The sequence below is a fragment of the Schistocerca cancellata genome, chromosome 7 (genome assembly GCF_023864275.1).
Source record: "Schistocerca cancellata isolate TAMUIC-IGC-003103 chromosome 7, iqSchCanc2.1, whole genome shotgun sequence".
Lineage (NCBI taxonomy): Eukaryota > Metazoa > Arthropoda > Insecta > Orthoptera > Acrididae > Schistocerca > Schistocerca cancellata.
The window spans coordinates 319140923-319157359 of NC_064632.1; the positions used below are offsets into that span (position 1 = coordinate 319140923).

Sequence of the window (16437 nt, forward strand, 5' to 3'; positions counted from 1 at the left end):
TGCTGTGGTTGGGATAGAGATATTGAGCGCATACAGGGTTTATCCTGGTACAGGCTGTGCGAGTACCTTCGTTTTCCTGGCACTGGTAGTAAGACGAGAGTGATCACATGCAGTTTTAAAACACTTAACTCACTGTTGTAATTCCACTGGTGTTAGAGCAGGAGATACATTTTCATTGGTATATTGTAGGTCTGGCACCTGGGTAACCTGGTACATTTTTGTGAATGAAGTCTTGCCAGATCGAAGAGACCTCCATCAAAACGAAATTTAATTTCCATGCCTTGGTTGTTTGTAGATGACTCACACAGCCTGGCAGCCCTGTACAGTGCAAAGTGTGTTGGGACAAACACACAGCCTCGTTTCAAACCATCAGTGACTAGAAACGAACCCGATGCAGTGTAACCATGAAGAAACTGTCCGGACATGGCATCATGTAGAGCGCAAACCAGGTCCACAAAGTATTCAGGAAATCCAAAGTAACTTCCTGGCAGATTAAAACTGTGTGCCCGGCCGAGACTCGAACTCGGGACCTTTGCCTTTCGCGGGCAAGTGCTCTACCAACTGAGCTACCGAAGCACGACTCACGCCCGCCACTCACAGCTTTACTTCTGCCAGTACCTCGTCTCCTACCTTCCAAACTTTACAGAAGCTCTCCTGCGAACCTGTTTCATATCAGCGCACACTCCGCTGCAGAGTGAAAATCTCATTCTGGAAACACCCCCCAGGCTGTGGCTAAGCCATGTCTCCGCAATATCCTTTCTTTCAGGAGTGCTAGTTCTGCAAGGTTCGCAGGAGAGCTTCTGTAAAGTTTGGAAGGTAGGAGACGAGGTACTGGCAGAAGTAAAGCTGTGAGTGCCGGGCGTGAGTCGTGCTTCGGTAGCTCAGTTGGTAGAGCACTTGCCCGCGAAAGGCAAAGGTCCCGAGTTCGAGTCTCGGTCGGGCACACAGTTTTAATCTGCCAGGAAGTTTCATATCATCGCACACTCCGCTGCAGAGTGAAAATCTCATTCTGTAAATCCAAAGTATCTTAGCACCTTCCATATGGCAGATGTAGGTACGGAATCACACGCTTTTTCCAGGTCATAGAAAAATAGACATAGAGGCTTCTGTTGTTCTCTGCAAAAAATGGTTCAAATGGCTGTGAGCACTTTGGGACTCAACTGCTGTGGTCATAAGTCCCCTAGAACTTAGAACTACTTAAACCTAACTAACCTAACGACATCACACACATCCATGCCCGAGGCAGGATTCGAACCTGCGACCGTAGCGGTCGTGCGGTTCCAGACTGTAGCGCCTTTAACCGCTCGGCCGCCCCGGTCGGCTGTTCTCAGCATTTTGCCTCGAATTGTCTAGCACCAAATGTTATACCTGTTGTGCCTCTGAGGGATAGGAAACCACAATGACATTCAGGCAAAATCGCCTCGGAAATAATTTGGAGCCGATTTAATAGAAATCTTGTGAGAATTTTACCTGTAATTGACAACAGTATAACACGGTAGTTCCCCCATACAGTACGGTCGCCTTTCTTGAACATACTCGTGATGGTACCATTTTTGCCGGCCGAAGTGGCCGAGTGGGTTCTAGGCGCTACCGTCTGGAATAGTGCGACCGCTACGGTCACAGGTTCGAATCCTGCCTCGGGCATGGATGTTTGAGATGTCCTTAGGTTAGTTAGGTTTACGTAGTTCTAAGTTCTAGGGGACTGATGACCTCAGAAGTTAAGTCCTAACGTGCTCAGAGCCATTTGAACCATTTATGATACCAATTTTCAAGTCAGCAATTACTTCTCGTGTTTCCCAAATTGAGAAGATCATCCTCAAAAGACTAGTCTTCTAAGGAATACATCCGTTTTGTATCAGTTATAGAGGAATGTTATCGGGACTAGGAGCCTTTCCTATTTAGTTGATTGAGCACTTTGGTAAAGTCTCCGTATTTGAGCAGAAGTGCCATCCGATGTCGCTGGGGTTGCTAAGGGACATTACAAAGAAAGTCCTCAGCAACACTGGAGGCACGATTTAAAAGCACAGATGAATGTTCCTTTATTTTTTCGATCTCAGTTAAAATGATGGAGTTGTTAGCAGTTTTCACTGCTCCTGATGATGATCGAACTGGGCCGCATATCTCCTTTATGCCTGCATAGAAGTTTTGCGGGTCACTAGACAGATAATCTTTGCAATTCTTCAGCTTTTCGTTGTCACCAGTAATTCTTAATTTCCCTAATTTGTGCCGGACTTTCCCCTGTAAGTTCCATAAAATGTGATTTCTTCACATGGGACGACCTATCTTTGAAGAAAGGATAGATGGGCTTCTAGTTCGGCATTGATCAGACTCATAATTTCTTCATTATTTTCATGACACCAATCATGTCTTATTTTCTTCACAAAACTGTTTCCTTGGTTGACTCAAAGCTGATCTTCTGATTTTCAGTATTAGTGCTGACTGGATGGCTAGCCAGCTTGCTTTAGATTGTGTTTCTGAAATCTGTAACAATGGATTTAATGTGAAGTTTAGAGATGTTGAATTTCCTTCTGGGTAGGTGGTGGATGGATCTTTGTGATTTGCGACAGACTGAGATCCCCAGCCAGTATAATAGGAGCGTATGATCTGTCCAGCAATCATCGACATTTCTTGTGGTCATGGTGACAAGAATATCTTTTTTACAACATTGTCTGGTGATGCTATCATCAAGGATGTGCCACTGAATCGAGTGAGGATGCATCCAGCTGATCTTGTAGCGATATTTTTTCTAGATTTTTTATTCCACAAAAACAGTGACAAAAATGGCTAGCTTACAATGAAATGACATAAATAAGGTGACAGATAATTGCAGTCATAAATTACAGCATTCAAAGTATGAGGAATGATATGCAGTCTTTATCAGTAGCACACATTTAGCACCTCCACTGTCACCTTCAACTGGTGGCTGTTCATCATGTACATTTTCTTCTTCTGCAGCCTGAGGTTCCTCATCATCATTTGCCAGGCCCAAATTAATCAGTCAATAAATCCTTGATGTGTGTTTCTTCCAAGGTAAATTACGTGGACAGAAGAGCAGTCCCGAACGCGAAGTCCTTCACTGCCTTGTTATAGGCAGGCTGAACTGGGTGTTGGTGATAAAGTGTTCATGTTCAGCACATAAATCAAGGAGCAGTAGACCATTATCGTTGCAGTTGCGAAGTCCTTGTTTCCTCATCACATTGCTCCAGGCGTTGATGATCTGTATCAATTCTGGTGTTGAAATCCCTAAGTAGTAAGAGCTTGTGTCGAGGTGGTACTTTGATGATGGTTCCGCTCAGCAAGTTATAGAACTGCATCAGCATCCAAGTGGGAGCATATGCAGAGATGAGACTCATAAATTTATCTTTGGAGAGAGGGATTCGGAGAGACGTAATTCGCTGACAACAGTTGGAGTTGGTTGATAGTCATTCACCAATGTTGACTTCACAGTGAATCCAACACCATGAAGGCGGCTATCTACCTCATCTCATTCCTTCCGGAAGATCATGCAACCTGAACTGAACTCTGTAAATTCATCTTCCTGGCACGGTCTGCTTCCATTTAAGACATCAATATCTATGTTAATTCTACCAAAGTCCTTGGTGACAAGCACTGTTCCTCTCTCAGGTCTGTTATTGTCTTTGGAATCAAATAAAATTCGAACATTCTAGGTTCCCATCATTAGAGTTTCGGTAAACTTCGTTTTTCGGCCGCATCAGGAGTGACCGGCTGGTTGCGCCCCACCAGTCGGCTGACAGTGTCAGTGCTTGGCGCTTATTTCCTGGGGCCTTCAAAATTCAGGATGGGCAGCGGTGATCCTAACAAGGCCTGCCCACAGATGCAGGACCCGATTCCTGAGCAGTGACAAGGTCTCAGAAAGACGACATCACAAATCTGCTGCAAACGTACATGTCCAAACCAGAGGCTTCCAGTTCCACCCGTCAACCAGCATCCACCATTATTATCCCATCGTTGTTGGACTTGAAGCTGTGACAGCAGAAAAAAGTGCAGTAAGTGGGATTTTGTTTAGGGTGGATGTCAGCTTGCAAGGAAGTGAGCCTCGCACTATGACCTCGGGGCTATACTCTGCGGCTCAGATGAAGTGAGATGTGCAGGTTCCAGAATGTGACTGCAAGGCACTGCCGCAGACTCGAAATTCCATTGAGTTGCACCTTCACAGCCAGTCTGTCTCTAGTATGACCTAATCCGTCTCCACGACCACTGAGATTCACAAAAAGGAGGTACCTCCTCCGTCCGTTTTGCCATTGGGCCAAAAACGCAGGTTTGTTTCATCCGCCAGCTTCGCCATTCCAGTGGTCTCCACTCCATCTTTGCTGTTGTTGAAACCTTCACCGTTAACTGGCAAGGGGCGCTCGCGAAGTACTGTCACGCAGGCCAGGAGAACCAAGGCTTTTTTAAAGAGGTGCTACTCCTCCCCCACCTCCTTTCTCAACTGGGCTTGAGACCGGCTATGGCGGAGAGTATAGAAAAGAAATTTACCATCTAGCCATCCACATATTAACGATAATATTCGGTGAATGATGAACACTGCATGAACTGTGCTGCTGGTCCCGGCGGAGGTTCGAGTCCTCCCTCGGGCATGGGTGTGTGTGTTTGGCCTTAGGATAATTAAGGTTAAGTAGTGTGTGAGCTTAGGGACTGATGACCTTAGCAGTTAAGTCCTATAAGATTTCACATACATTTGAACATTTTTGTAAGAACACTGGAATACTTCCTAAATCACTCTAACAGTAAAACGGAACGAGGAATTTTGCATATACAAACAACAATAATAACTTCGCGACGCAGAGTGAAATACTTACCACGTGTAGTTTCAGGATATAGTACGAAATCAGTCATCGACAGAGCAGAATGAGGTATCTGTTCCATTCGATGTGCTACCCAAGGTTTACACGAGTCTCCCCACAAAAATTCGAAAGCTTACCTAACATCTTAATTTCCACCGTCACCTCAAAGAATTCCCATCACGCTAGTAAATAGGCTTCCAAAGATTTTCCCACTGTTGGACGCAGTGATAGAAATCTGCTGCCTGAATTTTGTTAAAATTAGTTGTGATTCCACTGGAATTTCTTCTCTAGAGTCAAAACGCCGTCCTTTCAGATTCAGTCTTATCAAAAATCGCAAGCGACTTGAATTCCCTCACAATGAGAGGGTGTAGCCCAGCCCACTGTCATCTTGCAACAGCCACTCTTTGTTGTCACACCTGTCAGGCCCTTTGCGTCTATATTCGGGGCCGGTTTAAGGCCTAAGCGACACAAACCACCGATTGGATGCCAAGCTAAGAGGGAAGAAAAGGGGGGATAGGGAGAGGAGGCAGATGGTAAGTCGCTTGTATGGAAAAATTATTTCGAACAGACCGTGCTAGTATCTTCCCTAAGTCTCCTCAATATGTCGCAGTAGAATTTTTCTGTATGTGTTTGACCACCTGGAAGAAATTACGGATAATTTCATGAATGTTACTTCGAATTTGGCGCACCTTATTTTAGCTGACGAGAGGATGTTGTCTTCCATGAGGTACATTGGTGTTTGTTTCAGGGTCATAACCGTACATTATCGATACGTCAGCAGTTACGATCTTAGACACGATGTTTGGATCGTCTCGAACTGTTGTTTCCAGTCCAGCTCACACCGGATCCGAACGATTTCGTTGGTAGGCTTTTAAAAGACGAGTAAAAACCTTCGCTGCAATACGTCTCCTGCTTAGTTTATCAGCTGTTTCACAATCATAATGGAGTGTCTACCTTATGTCCACATGGATCGCTTTACACACTTTCGCTATCGCTTTCAAAGCTACTCATGATGAAGGTCGGACCGAGGGCATTCTTTATCCATAGACTTCTAGCCATCTTCAAGTTACATAAACTAATCAAATGTTTTTGCTTTGCTGGAAACTGCCTCACTAAAAGCTTCCCTTAGCATTCTTCTATTGGTTTCAACCGCAGATTCGCGAAGCTTAAAACAGAGTTAAGCGCAGCAGCGCAGGTCCTTCGTTCCTTTAAGCCAGCCATTTGGTAATTCGCAGAAACAGTCATGCGTGTAGGCAGAAATCTTCCCAAGAAGAGGTAAGATTCAAAACTTGTCATTTTATTACATAACTCATTCTATGACTGAAAACTTGCCGGGCCCCAAGAACTAAATTTGACAAGAAATACACAAAACATTTAGTGCCTCAAAAGATTCATAGTTACCGGTATTTACTTAGTACTTTATACATAGATTACTTTGTTGCCTAAATAGTAGGCTTACTTGAATAGTACATGCTAAGTACAAATTTCCTTGGCATTGATATGAACATGAATGCCATTTTTTGATTCAGCGATATGAATTATAGCGTCATTATATGAAATCCCAGGTATTCAATCAGTAATGAAACAAATCAGGAAGATATTCACAGAAGTAATTTATTCACACAATGTTAGGCTGAAATTGAAAATTAAAATTCTGAAATAGGAAGAAAATAAAGATTGAGAAAATCCTGTGTTCGGTAATTCCCGTGACAAACGTCTAGGACTTGTAGATATGATATGCTGAATAGGTTGAAATGGTTCAAATGGCTGTGAGCACTATGAGACTTAACTTCTGAGGTCATCAGTCCCCTAGAACTTAGAGCTACTTAAACCTAACTAACCTAAGGACATCACACACATCCATGCCCGAAGCAGGATTCGAACTTGCGACCGTAGCGGTCGCGCGGTTCCAGACTGTAGCGCCTAGAACCGCTCGGCCATCCCCGCTTGCTGGTGAATAGGACCCCATGTTTAGCACCGTACCATTTCCGTGGTGCAGCCAATCTGAAAATGTTTTTCCTAGGTAGGTATACAACAGAGTAGTCATGTGGTGGGTGGCTACGTCGGATTGGCTGATGTCATCTGATGTCTGTCCTACTTCTCTGAACTGGTTCGAGGCTCATTCACGTGTCTGTGTTAGAGCAACTTGATTGAGTACACGATTACAGAACACACCACCATGATCATTCTGAACGGCGAAGCCCAGGGTAATAGAAGAGCTGCTTGTCGCCTTTATCGAGATCATTCTCCACAACGTCCGACTCCATTACATACCCCTTTCGCCACAGTTATCCAACGGCTTAGAGAAAGGGGTACCTTCACCGTCAGCAGGTGTGACTGTGGTGCCCCAAGTAGACGCCACACACCCCAACTGGAAGAGGCTGTAGTGCTTCATGTCGAAGAGAACCCGTCAACGAGTACACGAGCAATTTCTCTTAATGAGTGGAACTGAAAAACAAGTGATGTACTCTGTCATGCCTAATCAGTTACTTGTAAAAATAGTCGCATTACCAACGTGTTTTCGAATGGTCGTGGTTCGGAAACGGCACGTTTACAGACATGGTTTCCAATTCAGAATAGTATTTTCTACTCACGCCCCTGTACAAGTCCTTGAACTTCTTACCTGGAATTTCGGAACACCCTGTATAAGAAAAAGAAGGCTTCGGGATACGTTAATACCCCTCGAAGTGGGGAAACAACGACCAAAGATTTGAAACGGCCTTTTCAACGTTCATGCGAACTATAACTCTTTGTTACCGTATAAAACTTCACCTCTGTTCACGTCAACAGTGTAGCGTCGCAAATTTATTATTTGCGACACTCGTTTTTCCGCAGTCGCCGATCCAGTCAACGTGCAAAGGGTTATATCACTATTTAATTTGTTTTAAAGTAGGGATATCATCCACACTTTTTTTTGTAACTACACCAATACAGTGTTCTGTTGGATGTTACTACCGAGTACGGGTAGAAAACTGAATACAAAACTTTACTTGGCCACTAAGCGGAAGACGCTGCGAGCGGAAGCTTGTGAGCGGCTCGCAGCATATTAACTGCTGTGATAAGACCCGTCTTCTTCTCTCAGAGCAGGCAGCTTACAGCTTGTAAAAAAAACGAACATGTGACGGATTAATGCGTCGCAGAAATGAAACAAAAGTTGATGGCTAGTCACTTGAAAGACCAGGTACAGTCTCTTCGTTCCTTTCTGTACATGATGTTAACAATCAATACGCGCAACACCGCACGCGGGTCAATAATGTTTTCACAATGGTTACTTATTGTTACGATGTATGATACTGTTACCCAGCTGAGGTTGGCAACGTGCGTAAACAGTCCGAAGCAACACGAAGTCAGCCGACTTCCACCGATCACAGGGGGGGGGGGGGGGGGGGGGAAGCAGAAGTATGCGACCAAAACGCGCCCTTTCAGCCGTCCGAGAGCTACTAGTAACTGGCAGCTAGCTGCCTGTGTGGCGACGGCCGTCGCTATAATGATTAGCGCGCACGTATTGTCCCGGGACGTTGTGACAACTATTAATACCAGGGATGTATAATAAGGGGAGATAGCGCTACATATTTAGGCTGTATATGGGTTTCAAGCCAGAGCAGCCATGTTAGTAGGCCCTAACCTTTAGCAGACTACTTTTTACAATTGCTTCCTGTTCTTAACGTCTGTCGTGTCCACGCAACACTTGTTTCAAACAGTGAATATGATAATGTTTTGGTGAATAACAGGGTGTCAAGAACGCATTTTTAGACGGTTTACTGGCCTTAAAGACATATTTGACCCAGTAACAAAACAGACCTGACGCTCTTAATGTAACTTTCTTTTTGTTACACTTTTCGAATAATCAAGAAGCGACTTACGAAAGGCTGCTTTCGTAATTCAACCTTTTTCTGATTACGGGATGACGCAACTGATTCTCCGTTTATGTACTCTTCCTGAAAATTCTGGGAATATATTTTACTATGTCTGGAAGGTTTGCAATATTTTCTTCTCACAGTGTTCAAACAGAATGCTCTTCGAGTTGTATTGATAGGAAATCTGAAGTCAAATTACAGCAGTAAAGACACTACATTAAAAGTAACAAGCGCAACTAAAATTCATATATAGGGTGAATCCCCTGAAACTAGCTCCGCAAATATTGCGAAAATGGAAAGTGCTGTTGATGTGCGTTCTTCACAGACTGGATTGTTAGTTATGGGCTCGTATTGTTAACTAATAAGTAGATTGTAATAATACTTAAGCATTTTTCTCTGCAGACATACACTTTCTTAAGTGGAACAATGGCTATTGACATTAACAGACCAAAAGTAGGTTAAATTAGGTCATTAATTTTTGTAGGAGGAGTTTAGTGCGAGTTTCTTACGAGAAATCGTATTTTGTAAAATTCCCTCACCGATACTTGTAAAATACCTGTGTAGCAAACACTGAACGACTCAACTGCGTATACTAGTTATGTGGATTTTCGTCAGTAAATAGACAACTGAGCATCACAGGATGTGTTCAAAATGACCGCCGCCAACACACGCTTCCAATCTGGTATGGAACGACTGCTGCACACGTGCTAGCATTTCAGCGGTAATGTCCGAGCAGGCTGCAGTAATACGTCGTTGCATATCATTGTGAGTAGTTGGTATCTCCTTGTAAACGACCTTTTTGGGTTTCCCCACATAAAAAATCTACAGGTATCAAATCCCGTGAACGGGCAGGCCAAGGTACAGGTCCTCTGCGTCCAATTCAACGACTTGGAAACATCTAGTGAAAAGTTTGTGAAAATGTGTTAAATCTTATGGGACTTAACTGCTAAGGTCATCAGTCCCTAAGCTCACACACTACTTAACCTAAATTATCCTAAGGGCAAACACACACACCCATGCCCGAGGGAGGACTCGAACCTGCGCTGGGGCCAGCCGCACAGTCCATGACTGCAGGGCCTTTGACCGCTCGGCTAATCTCGCGTGGCTCATCTCGTGAAGACATGCTGTAGTAGTTCGTGTACTGTGGTCTGGACAGACATCATATTGGTACCGCAGATTCCTCCTAGTTTGCAGAGGAACGCCTTATAGCAGACGTGGAAGATGGGTTGTTAGGAGGCTGCGATACTAGTGCGCGTTCACACTCCACGGACGCCGACGTTTAACCTGAGGAAGCGAACGGAGATAGTCAGCAGACCAATAGTGCATATTTCGGTGGTTTACTTGTCCATGACTGGTAAATGTGGTTTCATCACTAAACAAGGAACCTGATACATCCGCAATATCCAATGTTAATGCCCGCGTACGGATGTTGACACGATTCTCATAATCGTTTCCATTCAGCTCTTGACGGAGCGAGATGTGATAGGGATGAAACCTATGTCGATGTAGTATGCGTAGGTTACTTGCCTGGCTCATACCACTTTCTCGAGCGATTGCGCGGGAGCTAACGTGTGGATCAATTGCAACAGCAGCAACAACATTACTGTCACCCTCTTCTGTCGTCACTTGTTTTCTTCTGTTACCTTGTCTATGTGCTACACTAACATTTTCATATGACTGGTTGAAGAGGTTGATAGATAATTGCCGAGATGATTGACGTCTTTTCAACTATCTCGCCGCATGCACTGTGCAAGAACGAACCGCATCTTCCCTCACTCTCCATACACCATGAGGACGTCGGCTTTTTCTGCCCTGGTAAATCCCATTGTTCAGCCGGCCGCGGTGGTCTAGCGGTTCTAGGCGCTCAGTCCGGAGCCGCGCGAATGCTACGGTCGCAGGTTCGAATCCTGCCTCGGGCATGGATGTGTGTGATGTCCTTAGGTTAGTTAGGTTTAAGTAGTTCTAAGTTCTAGGGGACTGATGACCATAGATGTTAAGTCCCATAGTGCTCAGAGCTATTTGAACCATTTGAACCCATTGTTCAGTCACGATCTACTGCTTGGACTGTCACACACTATCTGACCAGCAAGTCGTAATGTACTAAAGGAACATATAAACACACTATAAGCAAACATTACAACGTCGCACCTAACAGCTACGTAGGCTGAATGGCACAAAAAAGTGTCGCTGTGGGAACTTTTCAAAATACGATATCTCGTAAACGACTTGCACTAGAATCCTGCAACAAACACAACTGACATTCTGTTTTACCCTCCTTTTAGTTTTTCAGTGTCAATATGCATTGTTCCACTTAAAGAAGTGTACGTTTGGACAAAAATTGCACTTCGTAAGTATTATTACAATCTGTTTATTGGTTAACAATACGAGTCACTGATTACCAATCCGTTCTGTGAAAACTACTCATCAGTAGTACTTTCCATTTCAGCAGCATATGTGGAGCAAGTTTTAGATGACACGCTCTATATACGTAAAGGAAAATATCGCTTGAACCAATACACTACACATGAAGTGTGATTTTCTTACACTTTAGACTATAACCAGAACTACGAGTACACCTGTAAATATTGCAAGTTTCCTGTTGGAAGTTATTGACGATGTTGCTGTTGATGTAACTGACCCGGGTGGTGCTGGTGCTCGTGTAGTGTCTCGAGTATTGCCCATCCCATGGTGAACAGTGCGGAAAGTTTTCCAGTCTAAGACCTTAACATTTCCTGGCGAATTAAATGTTCAAATAACATACGGGTTTGCTGCCGGATGACGTCGTCGACCACAGCCGATATTTCGACTGGAGCACGCTCTACCATTCTCAAGGCACAACTGCAAGGAGGAAGCAATATACAAGGGAATTTAATACATCGGTTCACAGAGGAGAAACAAAGAAGATACCACACATAGAACAAGTAACCGCAGAGTCAACACACAGCCAAAGATAACCAACATCAGAACTATCGATAGTGACTATTAATCAACAGGTGAGGTAGCACTAATTCTGTCCCTCTGTTTTTTTTTATGAGAAATAGAGCCGGATTCCAATCAGTATTTAAACAAAATCCACCATCTCTATTTATAAGGTTGCTTGATAGTTTGATTTCAACAGCTTCCTTAATAACGCTGTCCCAATGGCTGGACGTGCAAGTCAGAATCTACGTGTTGTTGTATTCCATAGGATGACCGGTGTCAAGGCAATGTTCTGCAATAGCGGATTTGCTCGGCTGATGTAAGCGTGTGTGACGCTTATGTTCAACACACCGGTCTTCCACAGTCCTGATTGACCAATTTATGACATGCCACAACTGCAAGGAATACGATAGACACCACCTTACGCAAACCAACCTGATCTTTTATGGACGCCAACAGGGCCTTAATCTTATAAGGTGGTCGGAAAACACATTTCACATCATATTTCCGAAAAATACGGCCAATCCTGTTGGAAATGCTTCCTGCGTAAGGCATAAAGGCCGTAGACTTGGGTGCCACTTCGTTGCTATCGTCACTCACCCGTTGCACAGAAGGCTGATGGCGCAACGCACGTTTGATCTGCCTCTCACTATAACCATTCTGACGAAAGGTGACGTCGAGATGTGATAGCTCAGCTGCCAAACTTTCAAGGTCTCAGATAATGTGAGCCATGTGAACCAAGGTACGCCTTCACGCTGAGCTGGATGGTGACAACTATCAGCTCACAGATACAAGTCGGTGTGAGTAGGTTTCCTATAAACAGAATGTCCCAACGTACCATCAGTCTTTCTTCTGACCAACACATCAAGGAAGGGAAGGCATCTATTCTTTTCCACCTCCATATTGAACTGCGGTTACTTGTTCTGTGTGTGGTATCTTCCTTATTTCTCCTCTGTGAACCGAGGTATTAAATTCCGTTGCATATTGTTTCCTCCTTGCAGTTGTGCCTTGAGAATGGCAGGGTGTGCTCCTGTCAAAATATCGGCGGTGGTCGACGACGCCACCCGGCAGCAAACCCGTAAGTTATTTGAATTTTCCAGAACAAGATCCAGACGGTGCAGCAACTGAAACGTCATGATTCGCAGCAACGTTTTGAATTTGCTCTTCGGCTTCTAGCACGGATCCAAGTTGATGACATGTTGCCAGGCAATCTTGTATAGAGTGACGAGGAAGTACAGTGTGCAGTGGATACACAGAACTGACGTATTTAGGGTACTGTTAAACCGCGTGTCGTGCACGACAAGCCATTGCACTCGTCGTAGGTGACTGTGTGGTTCGGATTCGTATGTATCTTTACTACCGGTCTGTTCTCTGAAAAGATTATACCCAAATTGCCTCCCAAGTGTACCGAACGTCTACCCGTTATCGAGACCTCTTTGTACAGCATGTGATTCCTGCTTTGGAAGAGTGCAACTGTGCGGAAACCACTACTTTAATCCAAGATGGGGCAACACCTCATCTAGGTCACCCACTGAGAGGTTTTCTTAATGCAGCCTTCCACGAACTTGTTATCTCCAAAGGTTTCAAAGTTGCATAGTCTGCAATACCACCTGATATGAATCCATGTGACTTTTGGCTCTGGGGATATTTAAAAGGATGCGTTTGCCAGGGACAATTTCGGTCTCTACCTGATTTGAAGGCCAGTGTGCAGAAACACGTTGCTTACATTTCAAATTTTGTTGTTTTACGGATACAACATCTCGTCGACGTCCCTGGTGCATACATTGAACATATTGTGTAAGTGAGGGTTTATAATAAAATCAAACTGATGCCTTTCTCACTTATTTGAACTTTTCTGCCCACATCCCGCCCCTAATCCGTTATATATGCAACCGTATATATACTCGTTTCTTGGATTCATAGCATCAGAGTTTCAACTGGTGGCCAAAATTGGAACTAATTTTTTCTATGTAAATCGGTTCCGCATTAAGTCATTAGCAAAACCACCAGGTTTCGCTGCTGTTTAAATGTTAGGAACTGGCAATGGTATTCGTGCACCAGGCTTCGAGATCGGGTCCTTTCTGTTGCTCAGTAAGGGCTGAACGAGGAAGCGACAGAAGAAGATTGAAGACCCTATTCCGGCACCATTGTGTAAATGTTCGCATCCATCTTAAATGGAGATCAGCACTTAAATTGCAGCAGCACCTAAGATTCGGTAAAATTTTGCATAAACGGAGTGACTAAGAAAATCCGAGCTATCTAGTGATCGATACGCTGCACTATTTTTCGTCTCCATCACCAATGTTAAATCTGCAGACAATGAATGCTGTCACTGGTTCGTCCAGCGCTGGAGTATACCGCTGAAATGTGGGGCAATGCCGCAGCCTTCCACATGGGGACGCTGCAGCGAGTGTACAGTCGGGCACGAGGCTCGCTACGCACCTCCCGAAGGACTACCCTACTTGTCAGCTCCATGCCGTCGCGGGTCCACCAACCGGTTCATCCAGGTCCTGGGCCGTCAGGTACACCACCCGCCGACTACTTGTTGACCCGACCTGCTGCCCGAGTAAAGCACCTCCGCAGCAACTAGAGGAAGACCTCATATCAATCCTCGGATCAGGTCGCACCGTCCTCCACCCAGCCACAGTCCTACAGGAATAGCATTCACTTGCTTGACATGAAACCCCTCTCACCATCGAGCTTAGGAAGAGCTGCCGGCCGGGGTGGTCGAGCGGTTCTAGGCACTGCAGTCTGGAACCGCGAGACCGCTACGGTCGCAGGTTCGAATCCTGCCTCGGGCATGGATGTGTGTGATGTCCTTAGGTTAGTTAGGTTTAACTAGTTCTAAGTTCTAGGGGACTAAAGACCTCAGAAGTTGAGTCCCATAGTGCTCAGAGCCATTTGAACCATTTTTGAAGAGCTCGCCGCTCTCAGGTTCAATGGCAGCCCCTCACTCAGTTCCGGCAGGCAGTGAGCTGGGAGGAAGGTCAGGCTTCGTGCCCGGCGGTAAGCTTGCGCAGCAGACAAGTTTAAAAAGGTAGTCTGTGCTGGTCCGAGGTGCCGGTTGTTGATGTTTGGCCAGTGACTATTTCCTGGTGAGGAACTTGTTCCGACGTAAAGTTTGGACTTTTTCTTGTGCTCGGCGTTTCAGTATCTGGAAGAATCTTGTGTCATTTGTGGTGGTAGGTTTGTTACCTGCGAGTTCGTTCCAATCACCGGTCACAAGGGCTGCCTATGGATTGTATCCTGTTGGTTGCCGAACGACAGCTCTATTGTGGATGGGCTCGCTTGCTAGCAGGCTCTGTTATTTTGAGTCGCCGTTGAACTGTACGTTGATGTTCAGAAGTTAGGGGAGCTTTTTTGTTTTTACAGATGTTATTCGTTATGTGATCTTGTCATGTATGTTCTAGCCGTCCTGTTAACCCAAATTTTGTCAGAAGTTAAGCAGAATCAGTGAACTAATTAGATGAGGTTCGTCATTAAGTACTTTCCTAGCGATTGTCCATAATTCAGCTTGTGGTATTACTAGAGCCGCTTGGCGAACTCAGCTCGTGTTCATAGAGGGCCTCGCTCAAAATTGTAAAGCCTCACGCGATATAAGTCACTTCTGTGTAGTTAAAGCTTCATTTATACTCACTTGTTTATCGCACCTTGTGAGGATGAGCGGTTTCTTAATCTCAAGGCAGTCTGTTTTGTGTATGTATAGTTTGTAATTTATAATCCTGTTCGTCTGTGTCTTAGGTGTTACTGGAAGGAGATGTTATAGTTCTGTCGCTACACTTTGTGTACACATGGGCCTCGTAACTGTGGCTAGCGTATTATAAGTAACGCCTGTACTAGACCAGATGGTTCCCTTGCAACGAAAAAGCTCTATGTTATACATATGCTGCGCTAATGGAGCTAAATTAACAAACTAGTTATGCTGACCAGCAGTTTAGTCTAAGCCAAATTTCTGTTTTGGTTCTGTTTACGTTATCATCTAACGGACTCATGCTACAGACAGGATTTTGTACCATTTAATGGCTTGATTAGAGGTATTGAGTTTTCGTTACTCTAAACTTTGACTGCCTAATCGCTAACAAGTTGCTTGATTGAAGGTGTGTACCATTCGTTTTGACTTTCATTATTTAAAAGGTCGCCAATATTCCCTGAATTACATATACCTTTCAGTTAAATTTTCAGTTGTAAATTAAATTTTAATTACGCCAATGGTTTGTTTTAAAAATGGTTGCCTTGTGGTCTGTTGCTGTTTAACGTCGTGCTCATTTGATCATTTTATTAAATTCTGCCAACAGTAATTTTTCTTAAGTTACAATACTAAATCTTGTTGAGATTTGCTGTTTAATCTTGTGCCCATTCGATTAAACTCTGTCGACAGTAACTTTTCTGTGGCTGCCATAGTAAATGTTGTTGACATTTTCTGATTAAAATGTATGTCAATTAATTTCTGTGCTGGGATTTTTAGTAATTTCTACCACTAACAGTCATTTGTAAAGACGTATTAATATATTCTAGTAGTATGTGTTGTTCTTATTTGATGTGTTTAGAACTTGTTTCAGAGTTTGTTTTCCTGTTAAATTTTTTTCTCATTTAAGCAAAGTGTTTCGTTCAAATTGTAATAGATTTATTCTGGTCGAGTACCTTACACTCAGCACCATCCCCTTGCCGCTTTCACCTTCCCAATATAAAACAAAGATGAAGAATGTTATACTTCTTACCAACCCAGAGCGCAATACATTACATATCCGGACGTGGTCCATACACAAGATACTATTGTAAATACGTTAACGGTCAAAAAATGAGGATCAATCGGCTTCCCATACAGTATCGTTGGTGAGTGTGCCATTAGACAAAAC

At 44.1% G+C, this 16437-nt stretch overlaps 1 non-coding gene across 1 annotated transcript; it reads right to left on the bottom strand.

Annotated features, from left to right (window-relative positions):
- Positions 1 to 502: 502 nt before the first annotated feature.
- Positions 503 to 577, bottom strand: Trnas-cga (transfer RNA serine (anticodon CGA)). Its single transcript has one exon. It is a non-coding gene; the product is annotated as a tRNA-Ser (tRNA).
- Between the last annotated feature and the right edge of the window lie 15860 nt (positions 578 to 16437).